We start from the raw sequence: 20,405 nt of genomic DNA on the forward strand, positions 1-20,405 counted from the left end.
TCTGTTAAGCCAGGGCAAGGGACAAAAGGCCAACACGAAAAACAGTAAAATGCTTCTGAGATATGGGCCCACAGACATCATCAAGCTGGTCCTCTTCATCATGTGGGCTAGAAACTTGATTTTTTTTTAAGTACAAAAAAGGGGGGGAAAGAACTAGAAATTATCCAGATGCTGAATTCTGCAGTCATTACTAAAAAGTTATTGTTGCTTTTAAATCTCAAAGTGGTTGGTGCCATATTTTTGGGACGCCAGGAAATCAATCCTTGCGCTTTGGCAAACAATGGCTGAGTTTTGCAAGACAGAAATGAGAATCGCCGTGGGTTTTTAAAAGAATTTATCCTGATCTTTCATTTTTCCTTCTCAGAAAAGACAGCACTGCATTGTTACACTATTTGATATCGTATGCATAACATCTGGAACACAAGAGGAACAGTCTTCCGCTCTATCCAAAGCCTGGGGTGCACCCCATTTTCAACTGCGATTTCTGAAAGAAGACAGTGGTAGATTCCAAGAATCCAGGCTTCATGACAAATGTAAGTACATTTCGATGACGATCACACATCTCCAGAACAAGGTTCCCATCGTCTCATCTCAATTCTTACTTCCCACCCCCTAGAACAGGTGAGCAGGATGATGCCTGGATTGGGGTAGAGAGAGACAGGTATGTGTGTTCTTTTCCCCCCAAGGAAGGGGGGGGGAGGGAAGACATCACCAGGAACAACAAATGGACAGGAAACCTGCTCATATTAAATCTGCTTGTTTCCAGAATTGTGTGAGCACCAAGGGAAGATCGCAGCCCTGTCCCGTTTCACATTGAGAGGGATGGACACAAAGGGGACCCATGTGAACCCCAAAATCCTCAACAATGCAACAACAACAAAAAGCTTTTGTGCTACTGATGCTTTTTATGGCTTGGAAGTGTCCCCCGTCCTGGAGGTAGGCTGTATGAACTGTGTATTGATTTGTAATGATTTGTTGGGTCTCTGGACCATAATAAAGATTGATTGATAGATATAAATATTTTTATAAATAAAATTAAATAAATAAATAAATAAATAAATAAATAAATAAATAAATTGTTCTCCAACAGTCCCCACCCCCCAACATCTTATCTGAGCTTGCTCCATCACTACAGGCAATTTTACCTGTCAGCTTCTCTTCCAGATCAAATGAGTGCATTAGAAATGCAATAATATTGCTTCTTCATGATTTTATATGTGTGTGTGTGTTTTAAAAAGAATACAATATTTTTACATTTTAGTTTCAATTTATTGAAGTGCAAAAATTGTGGGGTTGTGACCCCAAACTATTGGGGTAGGTTAGCCTTGAGTTCACAAAGAAATAATAATATTCAGGGACAGAAAGGCATATAAACTCTTCCGGCCAATCGACAATGTATGCAACATTAGAACTTTTCAGGATGATTTAGTAATGTTCTAATTGTATAAGGAATAATTTAATTCTTCTTCACTCCCATTCTATTGTTTATCACTTCACTCCTACATTTCTCAGCACCGTGTTTCAAGTCCAGATGGACTCCATGCTGTCATTGATGTTTAGCACAGGGTACAATGTAATGGTGCAATTACACCTATCTCTAATGTAGAACCCTGTATGTTGATCGTAAAGAGCCAGTATGCAACGGAATCTATTGTGCCATCAGTATGTCTGAGATGCAATGATCCATATTGTCTATATTTTTTGGAAGAGCAACATGAAGTTTGTGGTTGTTGTTTTTTTAAAAAAGTAGACATAACTAGTGAAGTAACCTTCATTTCTTGCCAGCAGTCTATTACAAATAAAGATTTGACTGTAGTCCCGAAAACCGAACTTCTCCCTTTGACATCATCTATGTAGCCATTCAGTCACCAGATGTGCTCATCTCTCTCTTTGTACTCCTCTTCCTTTTATAGCAAGAATTAACAAGTCCCTAGGCCTTCACCTTTTGGTCTAGTCTTTTAGAGTCAGATATGCTAAGTTCATAATTGTGCCTGATGGTGTCACTGGTTCCCATATGGATGAATAAGGAGGGATAATGATCAGTAGGCTTAATAAGCTTAGCAATCTCTCCATCACATCCTGGATCTGTGCACTAGGGACACAACACATTGCATGTAAAATTCAACTCATTGTCTTCAAGGACAGTGGCTCCAACCGATTGTTCATCAAGGACAGTTATTCTTAACAGTAAGTGGGAAGAAGATAGCAGCCTCCACCATAAGAAAAAAAAAATGTACGAGAGAAAGATTGCCAAGTGAAGAGAATTTCAGAAGAGAATTTTTAGTATCTTCAATTCATATTATTTTTAGAATTGTCATTTTACACACCAATATATAAATGTTTAAATAATTGCATATTTCTTCCTTGGACAATTAACAGTTTCTTACTCTGGCCAGTCTGTGGAATTCCTTTGTAGAGATAATTGAAACTTTAAATCAAATTATTTAAAAGAGGGAATCTACAATAGTTAGTGTTGCTTAATTTAAAGCTGCTTCTTTAGTAATAAGGGCAATAGATTAACTTAAAATATTATGAAGAGCAATTACATTGTAGGGCTTATTTTAAAGTGCTAATGAACTGCTAGTGTTTCTTCAAGTAGATCAGCTGTGTTTTGAAATCTAATGTCATTCAAAACATTTGTAGGACTAAAAAAGAAATATATATGGATGAACTATTGATCCTGAGCCATAAAATTTTGCATTACAGCAAATTCTGGTTCTTATTTAAAATTGCCTGTTATTCATTCTTCACATCAAAGTCCACATTTCTTTGATTTTCCCTGACCTTCTGATGCCGTATGCTTCAAATATCTGGTCCTAAGAAACAATTTCCTTTTCCCTGAAATTGGCACCATCATTATCTGTTGATTGGCTGATTTATCAAAACCATTATTTTTGGTTGGCTGACTGGCATGCTGTCACAAAGAATGCCTGTAATTGCTTGTTGATTTACTTTAATGGGATAATGGCATGTTTTGCTGAGTCCTTCATAAAGGTTACATTCTTTTGTGTTGTTGTCTGGGAGACTATTCACAGAGTAGATTCATATGTTGCTGCAGGACTTCAAAAGAGTTCCTGCTCACCTTCAATAACATTACACAAGAATATGTTTAGGACCACAAGAAGCCAAAGTAAGCTTCAGTAGATGGCACTGAAGTTCAAAAGAGTAAATACTTGTCAACAGAAAATATTTCAGCACAATGTTATGGTTGTGATTTTCTCTGCCAACAACACAAAAATATGAACTTGTCACAGCTCTGGTCCCAAGCCCTCCAGCTTAGAAAGTTAATGGATGTATAGACAAAGCCTCAGCTGGCGAATTGAAACCCAGGCTGTATGGAAAACAATAACCAATAGAGAAAGGAATGTTAATGTAATAAAATAACATCTGGTTCATACCTTTAAAGGACAGGAAAAAAATACTTTTTAAAATCCGAGAAACAATTCTGTTTACCCTCAATGGAATCTAAATCGGAGTCACTTCTTCAACGGCATGTGCACTATTTGTTTCTTTGCCCAAATGCTTGAATTTGAACTCACAATGTTTTGAGTACTTTATCTGAATTTCATAAGGTTCTAACTAAATTCTACTCAGAGTAGATCCATTGAAGTTAATATACGTAAGTCAGGCTGCATTTGGAAAGCACTCTATTCCATTTCTCTGCCATTTCCTTACATGATAATTTTCACATTTTTGTGATCTTTCACACAACTTAAAAGCCACTTCTGGAAATCTAATGGAAGCTTAGCACTCATTTCCATGTAAATTTCCCCCAGGAAAAAAAATGCAGCCCTGTCAACCCAGAAGATCAAGGGAGTTTTGGATTATAATGTTCCTGTGGTTTTCATGGATCACACCACTGCTGATCATGTAGTGAAATTTGGGGTGGTATTCCAGCATAGTTATCTTCATGAGTGAACATGCTCATAAGTGTGGTCATGTGTCTGGTGATGTCTGCTGTTGTGGCACACCACACCCTTTGTTGTTGTTTAGTTGTTTAGTCATGTCCGAATCTTCGTGACCCCATGGACCAGAGCACGCCAGGCACTTCTGTCTTCCACTGTCTCCCACAGTTTAGTCAAACTCATGCTGGTAGCCTCGAGAACACTATCCAACCATCTCATCCTCTGTTGTCCCCTTCTCCTTCTGCCCTCCATCTTTCCCAACATCAGGGTCTTTTCCAGGGAGTCTTCTCTTCTCATGAGGTGGCCAAAGTATTGGAGCCTCAGCTTCACGATCTGTCCTTCCAGTGAGCACTCAGGGCTGATTTCCTTAAGAATGGAGAGGTTTGATCATCTTGCACCATAGGTCTCCTCCAGCACCATAATTCAAAAGCATCAATTCTTTGGAGATCAGCCTTCTTTATGGTCCAGCTCTCACTGGGAAAACCATAGCTTTTGCCCCTTCATGGATCACTGCCTTGCCGTGGTGAAGGGGCTTGAATAACTCAGAGAAGCTATGAACTATGCCGATTTATACATGCATTTATATTATGACATTGCTCCAGTTCTGATTTCTGTGTCCCTTTCCAATCTAAACTCATTTACTATATTACTTGTTTTCTCCTTTTCTATAAACTCAATATTTTATCTTACTCCATACTCACCAGCCATATGTGGGCAAAGTACAATAACTTAGAACTCCTATAAATCAACTTCTGTAACATTTTAAATTAGATGCCACTCAGCTATGATGCACTCATAAAACCATGCTCATCACATCATCTTTGTCATTGTTATAGGATGGATTATTAATTTGTTTTAAATTTCTGTTCAGCCTTGGTCATACTTTTGAAACATGTTAAAGAACTACCCATCACCCCACCAACAATGCACAGGAGGATCATGGGAAACGATTCTCTTTGACAACATGGTGCTAATGCTATTCACTTCAATTAACTGTATCCATAATGAGGTCTGCAAATGTAGTATTTATTTGTTTAAAATATATTTCTAAGACACCCAATAATATGCAAGAATTAAGAGTGCTTTAGAAACATTTTAAGGTATAAATATTGTGTTTGCAAAACCCATAATTCAGAGTGATCTTAAGTTGGGCACAGGTCCAACTAGCCATACTAAACGAGAATACAACAGAGGGGAGAGTTAATCAAGTAAAATTTATTTCAGAACAATTCACAACAATATAACAGCTTATAGACTCCCTAGATGCAACACTTAATTAAGCCTAAAAAGATTGAAAATATTTTTGTCCCATTCTTTGATGTTTCAGTCACATATTTTATTACACCACTTTTTCATATTCCTTCACATCCATGGGAACTATTGTGCTGTAAATGGGTTGGTCATTGTAGCTGCATGGTCCAGAGTTGAACGTTACCACAAAGTATTTGTGCTCCTCTGGATTTCTGTATGCTTTTTACACTGGATGATTCTAGACCAGCAGGTTTCAGATTCACCATGATTTATTTGGAACTCCAGCACGACCTGTCTTCAGCTGGAAAAAAAGTATGGACCCATGATGAGCAATGTTATGCACTTGTGTACTCTTGACTCAAATGTGACATTGTGCTACCCATCCACATCCCCCTGAATTATGGAATATTTAAGCTGACAGGTCTGATGTGGTGACAGGCAGACAAGTCCAGGGGCAACATTTTTCCTGCAATAGGTCACCTTCCACTGCACTTCTGTGACAGCCTGTACTCTAACCTCTCCACTAGTTCTTCCTTATTAAGTTCCAATAATGCTTTTAAGTCAGTTTCCCTTTATCAACTGGAAGAAGAAGAAGAAAGATGAGAGACCATTTTGATTCCATTCTATTTTCTTTTAATAACAGCCCACAGTAGTGACAGCTTTCTGTCTGACTGGAGATGTACTTTTGATTCATCATAGTCAGACTCCAATAATGGCTAAAGCAATAGCTAGCATGTCACTTGAGATGGAGTTTAAATTGTGTTGGGTGGGACACAAAAGAGTGAATGTGGACATCCTTCTCTTGCGTTATCCACTTTCTTGTTACATCTAGCTCATTATGGGTTATAAATGATTAGCACAGGAATGCTGAAATGAGGCTTTACAAAAATACAGAAACTACACAGAGGTGTGTGTATGTGTAAAAAAGGAAAGAAAATGAAACTACAAATCTAAATGGTTTCTATGTAATTTAAGAGCTGATTTATAGAAAGAGAAGTACTGCAAAATTGCATGATTATTATGTAATACAGGTTGCATTCTGTTAAAACAACAGAAATCCTGATCCATGTAAAAGCAGAGATTATTTGTCCTATGTGCATGAATTTTCATATCCTGGGAAAGAGAACTACTTGTTTCAAATTTAAGAAATGTTATTTCCCCCTGGGGGTTTCCTATTTTTGTTGATGTTGTAGCGTGGGAACCAAAAAATCCACCAGGGATACCTAGATGGTAGTTCAACACTCATGATGTGTAGTAGGAGAAGACATAGGCAACAACAGTACACTAGCAATATGTTCACTTTACAATACATTTGGGGACAGAAGGTCCTGCAAGGCTCCTAGCTTCAAGGGAGCTGCCTCCCCTGCCTCCCCCTCCAAAGCTGAGTGTATACTCCTGGGGGGGCAGGGATGGGATGTCAGATAACATGGAGTGAGTAGCAGAATGTGCCTGTCTCACTTCTCACCTTCAAAATTGAACATATACACACTCTTCTCCAACCCAAGTGACATCACTTGACTATATGTTTGGCTCTACAGTCATATGCCCCTTCATGGATCACTGCCTTGCCGTGGCGAAGGGGCTTGAAGAACTCAGAGAAGCTATGAACTATGCCGAGCAGGGCACCCAAGATGAACAGGTCATAGTGGAGAGTTTTGACCAAACGTGATCCACCTGGAGGAGGAACCGGCAAGCCACTCCAGTATCCCTGCCAAGAAAACTCCATGGACAAAGACAACAGGCATATAAAAGTTATGACGCTGGAAGATGAGCCCCTCAGGTCGGAAGGCGTCCAACATGCTACTGGGGAAGAGCGGAGGGCAAGTACAAGTAGATCCAGAGCTGATGAAGCGGCTGGGCCAAAGCCGAAAGGACGCTCAGTTGCGGATATGCCTGGAAGCGAAAGGAAAGTCCAATGCTGTAAAGAAAAATATTGCATAGGAACCTGGAATGTAAGAACCATGAACATGGGTAAGTTGGAGGTGGTCAAAAATGAGATGGCAAGAATAAATATTGACATCCTGGGCATCAGTGAACTAAAATGGACGGGAATGGGTGAATTCAGTTCGGATGACCATCATATCTACTACTGTGGGCAAGAAACCCGTAAAAGAAATGGAGTGGCCCTCATAGTCAACAAAAGAGTGGCAAAAGCTGTACTGGGATGCAATCTCAAAAATGATAGAATGATCTCGATACGAATCCAAGGCAGACCTTTTAACATCACAGTAATCCAAGTTTATGCACCAACTACTGGTGCTGAAGAAACTGAAATTGACCAATTCTATGAAGACTTGGGACGCAGGTGGCGCTGTGGGTTAAAGCCTCAGCGCCTAGGACTTGCCGATCGAAAGGTCGGCAGTTCGAATCCCTGCGGCGGGGTGCGCTCCCGCTGCTCGGTCCCAGCGCCTGCCAACCTAGCAGTTCGAAAGCACCTCCAGGTGCAAGTAGATAAATAGGGACCGCTTACCAGCGGGAAGGTAAACGGCGTTTCCGTGTGCGGCTCTGGCTCGCCAGAGCAGCGATGTCACGCTGGCCACGTGACCCGGAAGTGTCTCCGGACAGCGCTGGCCCCTGGCCTCTTAAGTGAGATGGGCGCACAACCCCAGAGTCTGTCAAGACTGGCCCGTACGGGCAGGGGTACCTTTACCTTTACCTTTATGAAGACTTACAACACCTTATAGAAGTGACACCAAAGAAGGATGTTCTTCTCATTATAGGGGATTGGAATGCTAAAGTAGGGAGTCAAGAGATAAAAGGAACAACTGGCAAGTTTGGCCTTGGAGATCAAAACGAAGCAGGGCAAAGGCTAATAGAGTTCTGTCAAGAGAACAAGCTGGTCATCACAAACATGCTTTTCCAACAACACAAGAGACGACTCTACACATGGACATCACCAGATGGGCAGCATCGAAATCAGATTGATTATATTCTCTGCAGCCAAAGATGGAGAAGCTCTATACAGTCAGCAAAAACAAGACCTGGAGCTGACTGTGGCTCAGATCATCAGCTTCTTATAGCAAAATTCAAGCTTAAACTGAAGAAAGTAGGAAAAACCACTGGGCCGGTAAGATACAATCTAAGTCAAATCCCTTATGAATACACAGTGGAAGTGAGGAACAGGTTTAAGGATTTAGATTTGGTGGACAGAGTGCCTGAAGAACTATGGATGGAGGCTCGTAACATTATACAGGAGGCAGCAACAAAAACCATCCCAATGAAAAGGAAATGCAAGAAAGCAAAGTGGCTGTCCAATGAGGCCTTACAAATAGCGGGGGAGAGAAGGCAAGCAAAATGCAAGGGAGATCGTGAAACATACAGGAAATTGAATGCAGATTTCCAAAGAATAGCAAGGAGAGACAAGAAGACCTTCTTAAACAAGCAATGCAAAGAAATAGAGGAAAGCAATAGAATGGGAAGAACCAGAGATCTGTTCAAGAAAATTGGAGATATGAAAGGAACATTTCGTACAAAGATTTCCATAATAAAGGACAAAAGTGGAAAGGACCTAACAGAAGCAGAAGACATCAAGAAGAGGTGGCAAGAATACACAGAGGAATTATACCAGAAAGAAATGGATGTCTCATATACCCCAGGTAGTGTGGTTGCTGACCTTGAGCCAGACATCCTGGAGAGTGAAGTCAAATGGGCCTTAGAAAGCACTGCAAATAACAAGGCCAGTGGAAGTGATGGTATTCCAGCTGAACTATTTAAAATTTTAAAAGATGATGCTGTTAAGGTGCTACACTCAATATGCCAGCAAGTTTGGAAAACTCAGCAGTGGCCAGAAGATTGGAGAAGATCAGTCTACATCCCAATCCCAAAGAAGGGCAGTGCCAAAGAATGCTCCAACTATCGCACAATTGCACTAATTTCTCACGCTAGCAAGGTTATGCTTAAAATTCTACAAGGAAGGCTCAAGCAGTATGTGGACCGAGAACTCCCAGAAGTGCAAGCTGGATTTAGAAGAGGCAGAGGAACCAGAGACCAAATTGCAAACATGCGCTGGATTATGGAGAAAGCTAGAGAGTTCCAGAAAGACATTTACTTCTGCTTCATTGACTATGCAAAAGCCTTTGACTGTGTCGACCATGGCAAACTATGGCAAGTTCTTAAAGAAATGGGAGTGCCTGATCACCTCATCTGTCTCCTGAGAAATCTCTATGTGGGACAAGAAGCTACAGTTAGAACTGGATATGGAACAACTGACTGGTTCAAAATTGGGAAAGGAGTACAACAAGGCTGCATTTTGTCTCCCTGCTTATTTAACTTATATGCAGAATTCATCATGCGAAAGGCTGGGCTGGATGAATCCCTAGCCGGAATTAAGATTGCCGGAAGAAATATCAACAACCTCAGATATGCAGATGACACAACCTTGATGGCAGAAAGTGAGGAGGAATTAAAGAACCTTTTATTGAGGGTGAAAGAGGAGAGTGCAAAATATGGTCTGAAGCTCAACATCAAAAAAACGAAGATCATGGCTACTGGTCCCATCACCTCCTGGCAAATAGAAGGGGAAGAAATGGAGGCAGTGAGAGATTTTACTTTCTTGGGCTCCATGATCACTGCAGATGGTGACAGCAGCCACGAAATTAAAAGACGCCTGCTTCTTGGGAGAAGGGCAATGACAGGCCTAGACAGCATCTTGAGAAGTAGAGACATCACCTTGCCAACAAAGGTCCGTATAGTTAAAGCTATGGTTTTCCCAGTAGTGATGTATGGAAGTGAGAGCTGGACCATAAAGAAGGCTGATCACCGAAGAATTGATGCTTTTGAATTATGGTGCTGGAGGAGACTCTTGAGAGTCCCATGGACTGCAAGAAGATCAAACCTCTCCATTCTGAAGGAAATCATCCCTGAGTGCTCACTGGAAGGACAGATTGTGAAGCTGAGGCTCCAGTACTTTGGCCACCTCATGAGAAGAGAAGACTCCCTGGAGAAGACCCTGATGTTGGGAAAGATGGAGGGCACAAGGAGAAGGGGGCGACAGAGGACGAGATGGTTGGATAGTGTTTTCGAGGTTACCAGCATGAGTCTGACCAAGCTGCGGGGGGCAGTGGAGGACAGGAGTGCCTGGCGTTCTCTGGTCCATGGGGTCACGAAGAGTCGGACACGACTAAACGACTAAACAACAACAACAACAACAGTCATATGTACTATACATATCACTAGATCATCTGCAAAAATTACAGGGTGTGTGCAGCACTTATACATTACAGGTAAACTCTGTGCAAGTGTGCAGTCTAGGAAACTCCGTCTGTGTGTAGGGACTGTATGAAGAATCAAGGAAAGCGATTCAGCAGTCATTATGCACACATGGGAAAACATCAATAGTATTCGGGTTGAAGGTCCTCTGACTCACAGACCAAATCTATCCAGGTCTATTTTGAAGTTATCTCCCTTGATTCAATGCAGCTTACACATAAGAACATTAACAACCTTAGCCATGGACTTCAGTCTTGTGGCTGTTGCTACTTTGTAGCCCTAAGCTGTTGCACAATGCTCTTGTGAAGACAAACCAGTGGTATATGTGTGTGCCAGGGACATGCACTATACTCAGAGCTGGGCAAGCCATTAGGCATGATGAGGCCACTGCCTCAGGTGACAGAAGACACCCAGGTGGCATGCCTGTGGGTGCCCTGCCCGCCCCACCACCTCCACCAGTGGTGGTGGAGAAGTGCTGCCATCATCCATACCAATTTTGGGTGAGATCACACCAATCTGGGGGGGAGATCTTGCCCTAAATGAATGAGACCTTGCCCAGAATTGCCACCAATGGCAGTGGTGCTTCTCTGCCAGCAGTAGATACAACAGGGTGTGCAGTGCTGGCAGAGTAGGCAGCTGCTGGAGCAGATAGGTGGCGGTGGGAGTAGCAGCAGTGGCAGGGCACGATGGTGCTTACCGTTTCTCCTCAAGTAGTCAAGCGAGACATGCTGTTCTTTACTATGCTGACTCAGACCATTGATCTGCATAGTCAGTAATGTCTAGTTTGGCAGTCTCAAGTAGAGGCCTTTCAGTGCCTGAGTATCTCTCATTGCTATTTATTTATTTATTTATTTATTTATTTATTTATTTATTTACATTTATTGCCCATCCTTCACCATAAGGCCCCAGGGTTGTTTACAACAATATAATATGCAACTATGGAAACAGACAATGATAAAACAGAGAAAGCCATTCCAGATGGAATAGAAAAGGAAGCAGAAGCAGAAGCAGAAGCAGCAGAAGAAGACCATGGTGGTGGTCCCACAGAACAAAAGAACTGACAAAGAACAAGCTAAAGAAGTGCATCTTCAACATACACTGAAAGTTGTGCAACGCTCTGTGGGGACGAATTTCCACAATGTAGCAGGGTGGTGGGACTGGTCCTAGTCCACCCTTCCCCACACTAGACATACCAAGGATTAGACCTTTTGAAGATTGTGGCTAAGATTAGTCTGTGAGAGTTGCATATTAGGCAAAATTTCATCAGGCAATGCTTGCTCTATCGCAGTTTTGCAAGGACAGAAGAAACCACTCACGGTGGGTGGTATTTTCCATTGAATGTAATTCCTGCAGCCCACTCCTTAGATATGCCTATACCCATTTGTTGAACATAGGACAGGGCTGTTTAAGCTGTATGGGCCATTATGACAGTCAAAGGAAAATTGTTTCAAAACTGTACTCATATATATGTATACCCCCCACTGAAATGTCTTAATTGCCAATTAGTAGTTATTAGTTGTTGTTCAACCTAACCAACTCATTTCTCCCTGTCATCTGCTATGCAACCCTCTCTAAAATATTGGCAGAATACTATCATACCACCCCAGCATCTTTTTCCCCTATGCTAAACAAGCCAAGTTCTTTTAATCTCACCTTATAAGATATATGGACTTACTAAAGTGTTAATGTTCTTGTAGTATGTTTGAAACATGTGCTGGGAATGCTAATTAAACCAGCTAAGTTATTTATTTCTATGTACTTCAGGTGAGAAGCAAAGTCACCTGTAGGTTGTATCAAGAAAAAAGTAACGAAGAATTGCACAGGGGGAAAACAAATACTGAAGGAAATGAATTTATAATTTTATAATTAAGATTACTTTAATTTCTTAATATATACTAAAATTGTAAGGCTGTTGTCATGATGCAGTTGTCATGCCAACTCCAGCACGATAACACAGTGGCAGGCAGGTGAGCGAGCAAGCAGCATGGGTGACAGGCAGCCAAGCAAGCTGTTTAAAGCAGGGTGGGGGGGTGCTTCAGCAAACTGCCCTCTGAAGCACCTCCCGCCTCCATTACATAACTGGGGGAGCGGGTGTTTAACAGAGTGTGGGAGCCACTTCAGAGAGTGGTTTGGTTCATCACTATGTGGAGACTTTTTCCTATTGAATCGTTGATATTTGTTTAGTAATGGCTTATGTTCCCTGCTCCACCTTACTCACAAGAGAGAGAACAACCTGTTTTTCATTTATATTGACTGAAATTGTTATTTATTTATTTATATATTATTAGTCAGTTAAAGGTATTATTATTATTCATAATACTTTCCCTAATCTATCTACAACATTACAGTGGTACCTCAGGTTACAGACTCCGCTAACCCAGAAATAGTGCTTCAGGTTAAGAACTTTGCTTCAGGATGAGAACAGAAATTGAGCTCTGGCGGCACGGCAGCAGCAGGAGGCCCCATTAGCTAAAGTGGTGCTTCAGGTTAAGAACAGTTTCGGGTTAAGTACGGACCTCCGGAACGAATTAAGTACTTAACCTGAGGTCCCACCGTACTCAAGAAGGTTAACAAAATCAACACAGTACAAAATAAGATTAAGTCAGAGAAGCAAGTGTAAATTTTACTTTACTGTGTTAAGCTAGTTTGTACACACACTCACACATTCTTTTCTATCCTCCATCCAGATAAAGAAGGGCCATTTATTAGACTTCATTGATCCATTTCAAACAGGCAAAAACAAAGGATGTGAAACAGGGTTGGGGAGAGAGGTGCAGGTCGAGAGGCCTGGAGGAACACATTTGGCACATCATCCTGAGGGCCCCCCACCCTTGGCTTATGGAGTTGTGTAACAAAGACCCTTAGGGTAAGTGCTAAATTACTACAAAGGCATTCCCCTCTTTGCTTGACTGAAGACACAAGTCTACCTTGGAACACAACAGGCTTCATAAAGGGCTTTCCCCTCTACTTTACCCCAGGGAATCCAATGGAGAAATTATGGGCCTCCAGATACAGCTGAGCACTAGCTCCTGTCATCCCTGACCATTGTGCATGCTGGCAAGCGCTGAAGGGAGATGGAGTCCTACAATCTCTGGAGGGCCACAGGTTCCCATTCGCTGACTTATACTGCCCTGCCTCTGACCACACAGAAAAACCTAATTACATGATGCTTCTGTCAGCTGATCACCTGGTTGCATTAATACAGAATTCTTAGAACCTCATTTTCAAAGCTTTGGGCCCAAAAGGATAATTAGTACATACATCAAGCAAATAATAAATAATATACCTTGATATATTTTTAAGGTGCCTATTTGAAAAGGTACAATTCTGCCATTTTGTATCATTGTGATTCAAAAAGAAATTGACATTTGGGAACGGTCTGAGTATTTCAGATAAGAACACAAAAAGGTGTTGATCAATAATGACTGTGAAGGCCACTGTAGGGCTTTTATTTATTTATTTATTTCCCCAGGCAGATATTGCTTCAGAGCTGCTTTATACAGGGATAACACAAGCAACATACTTCATGAATTGTTTAATTAGTGCATCAGAGGTTTGTTTGTTTTCACATTTGTTTTGCTCTACTCTGAATCATGACCAAAGAAATTACAATACTTATTTGTGTAGCTGTAGAAGCTGAATATTCACTACTGCTTGATTAGCTTTCAACGGAAATAAAAACATTAGCAGGCTCCCACAAGTCACAAATGTCAGTGTACTTCAGATATAATTATAGTAGATACTGAAACATGCAATTATATACCAAGTAATTAGTAGGCTATTACAGAGTAAAAGCAAAAAACGAAAACGAAAAATGAAAAATGAAAAATGAAAAATGAAAAATGAAAAAAAATAAAATAAAATAAAACCAAACCCTCAGCTCTTGGCTTGACATCATAAGAGGGAGAAGGAAAGAATAAGGGGGGGCGGGGATTTGTCAATGAGCTTCACAGTGGAACAGAAAATATAAATGCAAACATCTTCCCGTTTTGTTTACATAATTGTTAGTGTAAGGCTTAGAATTTCCACCAGTACATTATTTTTATGGATTGAAAAACCTGTTACAGATGGAATTTGTTTACCTGTTTTGCCAATAATTATGTTTCATAGTTTGATCCTATGCATGTTCCCCTGTGTTCAATGGGGCTTATTTCCAGGTTAATGAATACAAGACTGCAGCCTAAGGGCACAATATGTGATGCATTATTGCAAGTGTGATAATTTTATTCCATTTTATGTATCAGCAGCCAATCATTTCCAAGATGTTTCATATTTTATTTTATTTTTTAAAAAATACAAAAGCGTCATGGAAATAAAATAAATTAAATGTATTCATTACACAAATTAGAGCAAAGATAACCTTAAAGATCCCACAGGAATCTATCCAGCTGCTGAGATCATTGGCATCGGTCCAGATTTGGCTTCCCCTGCGTTACAAAATGTATTGGGTGCTTATTTGGGAACAAGATCCTTTCAGCAGTGTACTCTCATGCCACTCTTTGCCTAAATCTGTTTAATGCAAAAGAAGAAGAGAGGTCACTACTGGTGACACTTTACTCCAGATACCCCAATACCAATTCCCAGCAGGTTAAATGAATAGCAGAACAAGATGGAACCCTGTTTCTAGCAAAAATCATTGTTATGTTAGCCTTGTGCAGGTTAAGCTGAACATGCAGAGGTTGAGGTGGTCCCATCCTGCTACAACTCCACCACTCCTATTTTTTCAGTATATTGTGCCTGTAAATATAAAAAGAGTTTAAAGTAACAACACTACATACTTCACATCAATTGAAATACGAGACAGATACCAACCGTGATAAAGATTTTAGAAGGCTTCTTGAAATAGGAAGGCTTTAGCAGTCTCAAAAAAGACAATGGTGGAGATGCTTGTCTGATATTCAATGGGAGGATTTTCCAAAGGGTAGGTACTGCCACACTAAAGGCCTGATTCCAACATCATGTGGAAATGACCACATTATAGGATTGTATCTGCTGGATATCCTCTCCTGCAGAACCCAGTGATTGGTTGGGTATGAGGTAGAGGGAGATGTTGCAGGAATCCATCTTCCCTCATTCCTTACCAGTTACCATGCTGGTTGGGGCTGATGGGAGCTGGAGTCCAATGACATCTGGAGAGTCAGAGATTCCCCACCACTGATGTAGATGTTTTCCCAGGGAATCTCACAGGCACAACAGTCACCTGCTGAACCGGCCATCAGGTAACTCATAATTTCCCAGAAGAGAACCCAGATATACATTAATTTGATGTTATACATTATCATATTGTGAGACACTTTTCTGCTGGTTATCCCATGGTGCTAATGTTAGTTTAAAGGCCTGCAATCACATTGTAATGGGTCCAAGTTGACAAAATGTTAAAGACCCATACAATCTGTTCCACATGTGAGGCTGTGAGCCATTCCTTCAGCATGTGTCATGGAGACTAAGAAAACAGGTCTGAGCATGCTATAATTTGTCAAGCAGGTAGGTCAAGAAACCCCATCAAGACTGTGAGTTTATATTAGGAAATGAGAACCTCCAGTCATCTAATCTGGAAACCTTTCAGTTATTGCTTACAAACTGGCTGTATTCAAACGCAACCATGGTTTAGTATTACAGTGGTACCTCAGGTTACATACGCTTCAGGTTACATATGCTTCAGGTTACAGACTCCACTAACCCAGAAATAGTGCTTCAGGTTAAGAACTTTGTTTCAGGATAAGAACAGAAATCGTGCTCTGGCGGCACGGCGGCAGTGGGAGGCCCCATTAGCTAAAGTGATGCTTCAGGTTAAGAACAGTTTCAGGTTAAGAATGGACCTCCGGAACGAATTAAGTACTTAACCCGAGGTACCACTGTATAAGAAAGAGCCTTAATGAGCTTCAAGTCCCCCTCTCCCCTGTCTTTCCCCACCATGGCCACGAGGAGGATATTAGAAGCTTCTGTTTTAGATTGGGGGTCAGACAGTATCTCACATTGTAGCTAAACTGTGGTTAATCTTAACTATGGTTGGTTGAAACAGGCCAGCTTCATACATTTGGGCTTGAAGTTAGTTCGTCAGCTACATGCAGTTAATATGAATTGAATTAAAGCCATAATAAGATTAAGGATTAGCCAAACCATTTGATCAAATGACATAATAAACTGTGGCTAATGTGGAGCAAAAATGAAAGCTTCCAACCTCCTCTTTGCAGCTGCATCAGAAGAGAAGACAGAGCGTGTGAAACCAATGCTCACTGTTGCTTGCAGAAGATCCCAAATTTAACCCCCATCATCTCTAGGCAGGGCTAGGAGAGACACCTACATATAACCCTAAAAAATCACTGCTAGTTCAGTGTAGACAATGCTGAGCTGGATGGATCATTGGTCCAACTCAGTATAAGACAGTTTCCTACATTCACTTCCATTTTAACTGAAATTGCCAGATAATATGTCCAAACCAGCCTATTCTATATGAGTCAAAATTCAAAATTATTTTAAGCTCTCTTTCTCTTGAATAAATGAATGAGGTAAAACTAGAGATACTGAGCCCATTATAGAATGCTAGAAAAAGGTTGTTGGTTCATGACCACAGGATGCAACAAAACAAGGTTTTAATAAATAAATAAATTGTTATTTCAACAGTTTAAACATGATTCCAAAATTGTTTTTTGTCTTTTATTAAGCACCAATAACTGGGCAGAAATACATGTAGTTCTATATAGAAGGAACTGATTTCCATGGAAACCTTATGCACATGACAGGCTTAAAAAAGAAGAAGAAATCATTGCTTTCCTGGTGACATTTTAGCAATTCCAAAGGTATTAATATTGCAAGTGGACCTGAAATTTGTGAGATGCAATTGTGTGTGTATGTATGTGTGCATGTGTTAAAAGAAGCCAAGTCTGACTTTTCATCTTTTTAACTGTAACTTATGAAAGTTCAGTCACCAGTTCTAGAGTGTAGCCCAAAAGTTTCTTGCAACTAAATGAGTTTGTGGCGTGCCTGATTTGAAACATATGTGACTCTGGTGAAAAAAGCAAATGAGCTCCAGTATAATACATAATAAATTCCCTATACATTTGAAGGATTGCCTTGCTTTCATGCATTCCAAATTTGCAGGCAATTTTCTTGCTGCCGTCCGAGACTGCCTTACAAACTGCTGGCAACTAATTGAGAGAGAAATGTGGCAGCGTCTCTGAAATGCTTTCCTGAAAGAGTGTAACTGGTGAACCTTGCTATCTTGATTAGTACATTCATTATGAAGCAGGTGTTAGTGGACTGTGTTAATGGGCTTCAAGGAAAGGTCAAGAAGGTTTGACTGTCATCTCTTCCCCTCAGATTATTGAATATTTCACAGCTCTCCTGATTTGAATATGTCTGTGGAGGATTAGCATCTTTCCAGAGCGGAAATGAGAAGGCACTTTTCTTTCTCCCTTCTTTCCTTTGCAATTGTCAGATAAAAAGTGAATTCGAAGCAAAGGTGCGCAGTTAACAAGTCAGAAGGTGTGGGGGTGGAATGATATTCAACCAAGAGCTAACACCTTGACAGTTTTCAGTCCTCATGACATTCTAATACTGGGTGTGTACACACAGCCATAAAGTGCATTTGCTTTCTTCTGCAGACACTTTATCTACCATATTGGTGGTAGATCATTCTTCTGGTGTTTTCAAAGAACCATTCTGCAGAATGGTTATAAGCCATCTTACATTTAGCAATGCATTCCAAAGCGTCTCTTCCCTTGTGTCGAAACTAAGAGCACTTTCTCTTAGAACCTCCTATTGGGTTAATGTGCCATGATGTGGCTGGACTACACTTGTATAACCCCTCCATCACATTTCCATGAAGATTCACCTGAGAGATACCTGAGCCATTTGATGTTCAGGATTGCCTGGAAGGATTTGGTTTGTTTCAATAATTTATTTTTATTATTATTATTATTATTATTATTATTATTATTATTATTATTATTATTTTACACTCCGCCCATCTGGCTGGGTTTCCACCGCCACTCTGTGTGGCTTCCAACCAAATATTAAGAACACAATACAGCATTAAACATTAAAAACTTCCCTAAACAGGGCTGCCTTCAGATGTCTTTTAAAAGTAAGATAATAGCTTATTGCCTTGATCTCTGATGAGAGGGCATTCCACAGGGCAGGCGCCACTACCGAGAAGGCCCTCTGCCTCTGGTTCCCTGTAACCTCACTTCTCGCAGTGAGGGAACCACCCAAAGGCCCTCAGAGCTGTACCTCGTGTCTCATATATTTCTCCATGTATGGGAAAATATATGGATACAGTATTTCAATCTTTGGAAAGTTGCATAGGCTTCACAAATGTTTTACTCTTTAAGAGAAGGAGCAGAAACACCCAGCATTAACTCTTTCTCCTCTGTGCTAAAACCCCATTGGAAATGAGGTGGCTCCAGGCATATCATATTTTTATTTTATTTGAATTTAAATAGCGTCCTATACCCAGAAGTATATAATGAATAGAACAACCCAATAACACCCCCCAACACCCCCCCACACATTTTAAAGGGGCATAGGACATACTTTATTTTTAATAAAGTAACCCCTTCATTTTATCGCAGTCTCAAAGTTTTGCTCAACTTAAAAGCTGCAATCACACTTTTTTCCCACCAAGAACTGTATTATCTGACTACTTATGGCAGTTCAATAGATTTGAGGCCCATCAGTTTTGTGCATTGCCTTTCAACACAATGAAGCAAACGTTTCCAGGCCTCTCTAGTCAGTACTCAGAGCTCCCCTAGCTGCACCCCTCACTGGATCTGTTCTATGTCTCCCTTGAAGACTTTTGCATGACTGAAATATGTCCTTCAACTATGACAATGCCTCTGGCTTTCCTCAATGAAGAAATGTATGTGTGCAGATTTCTATAGTATTTGCTCACAGAAATACCTGATTCTTGCAGGGCTGGAATGTAGGAACGAAGGCAAGAGTCATAGCCATTGCTCTGTTCCACTTTTGTCTCTAGCCTAGGCCACCACTGAAATGGGCTCCCCAGAAAGTTAACCATGAGGGAATTTGGCCCTCAGACTGAAAAGTGTTATCCATCCCAGCACTACACTATACTTTCTTCCTACCTTGGGCCAATATTCTACTCTAAGCCTTGCCTACCTCATATGGTTGTTGTGAAGATGTACAGGGAAGTATAAAATGGCTACCAATTTGGATGTACTGCTTGCAGGGATCAAATTTTGGTTCCTTTAACCAGAGTGATGCATCCTTTTACCATGTTTCTCTGCTCCCTCCCATCCAAATTAGTGCAGCTCCAAGTATTCAACTGATCTTAACCTGGTATTCTCATTGGGTTTAATTGAGCATGTTCCAAAATAAATGTGTACCGGTTACTGATTCCTGAGGAGTTATTTTAGCCTGTAACAGCTTGAAGGTTCCCTATGTCTTTACAGCCTGTTTCCTTTGTCTCTACTGGGCCTTTGTCCCCCTTTCTAGGGCTGCTATATCCTGCAGGTTTCCCCAACATTCATTCTGTCTGATGTCCTGCAGTTGGGTTCCATCCCTCCCATTAGGCTAAAGAATGAGGGTGCCCACTCTACTCCTTTTCCCACAGGTAGAGCCTCCAGGCAATGTCCAAACATGGTCTTCTCAGAAGCCAATGCCTAGTTGGCACTTTGGTGGAGCCTACTTAAAGGGCAGGGTGCCAGCAAAAGACAAACAAGCTCTGGCAGTCCATTGCAGTGTGGTACACATAAACATAGGCAGACTGTAGTGACCAATGATGCTGCTGAGCCCAGTATTTTTTCACTTCCAGCTTGGATAAGCTTGGTCAGAGGATACAGAACGCTTTTCATAAGCTGTGTTGTCCATGGTTTAAATCAATCTTTTTCATACCATATTGAAAACATAGCTGACAATGCCATTGCAATTGGGGATATTTAATAACAATGTGCTTCTCGGGAAGCAGAAAAATGACAGTTCAAAAACTGTTCACAAGGGTAACCATTTGCTAACTTGGTTGTCAATGAATTGCACATTAGCAAGGCAAAAATTATATGTTACTTTGAGAAACTAATCCCT

General features: G+C 40.8%; 1 long non-coding RNA gene across 1 annotated transcript in view; it reads right to left on the bottom strand.

The window, feature by feature from the left end:
- Positions 1 to 5,387: 5,387 nt before the first annotated feature.
- The window catches only part of LOC307219668, a 46,696-nt gene continuing 31,678 nt past the window's right edge, over positions 5,388 to 20,405 (bottom strand). The window contains exons 3-4 of the long non-coding RNA XR_013840503.1: positions 14,725 to 14,867; positions 5,388 to 5,457 (exon numbers count right to left, since the gene is read on the bottom strand). This is a non-coding gene — a long non-coding RNA (uncharacterized lncRNA). The remainder of the gene's footprint in view (positions 5,458 to 14,724; positions 14,868 to 20,405) is intronic.

This window comes from Podarcis cretensis (genome assembly GCF_951804945.1).
Source record: "Podarcis cretensis genome assembly, chromosome: 7".
NCBI classification, from domain to species: Eukaryota; Metazoa; Chordata; class Lepidosauria; order Squamata; family Lacertidae; genus Podarcis; species Podarcis cretensis.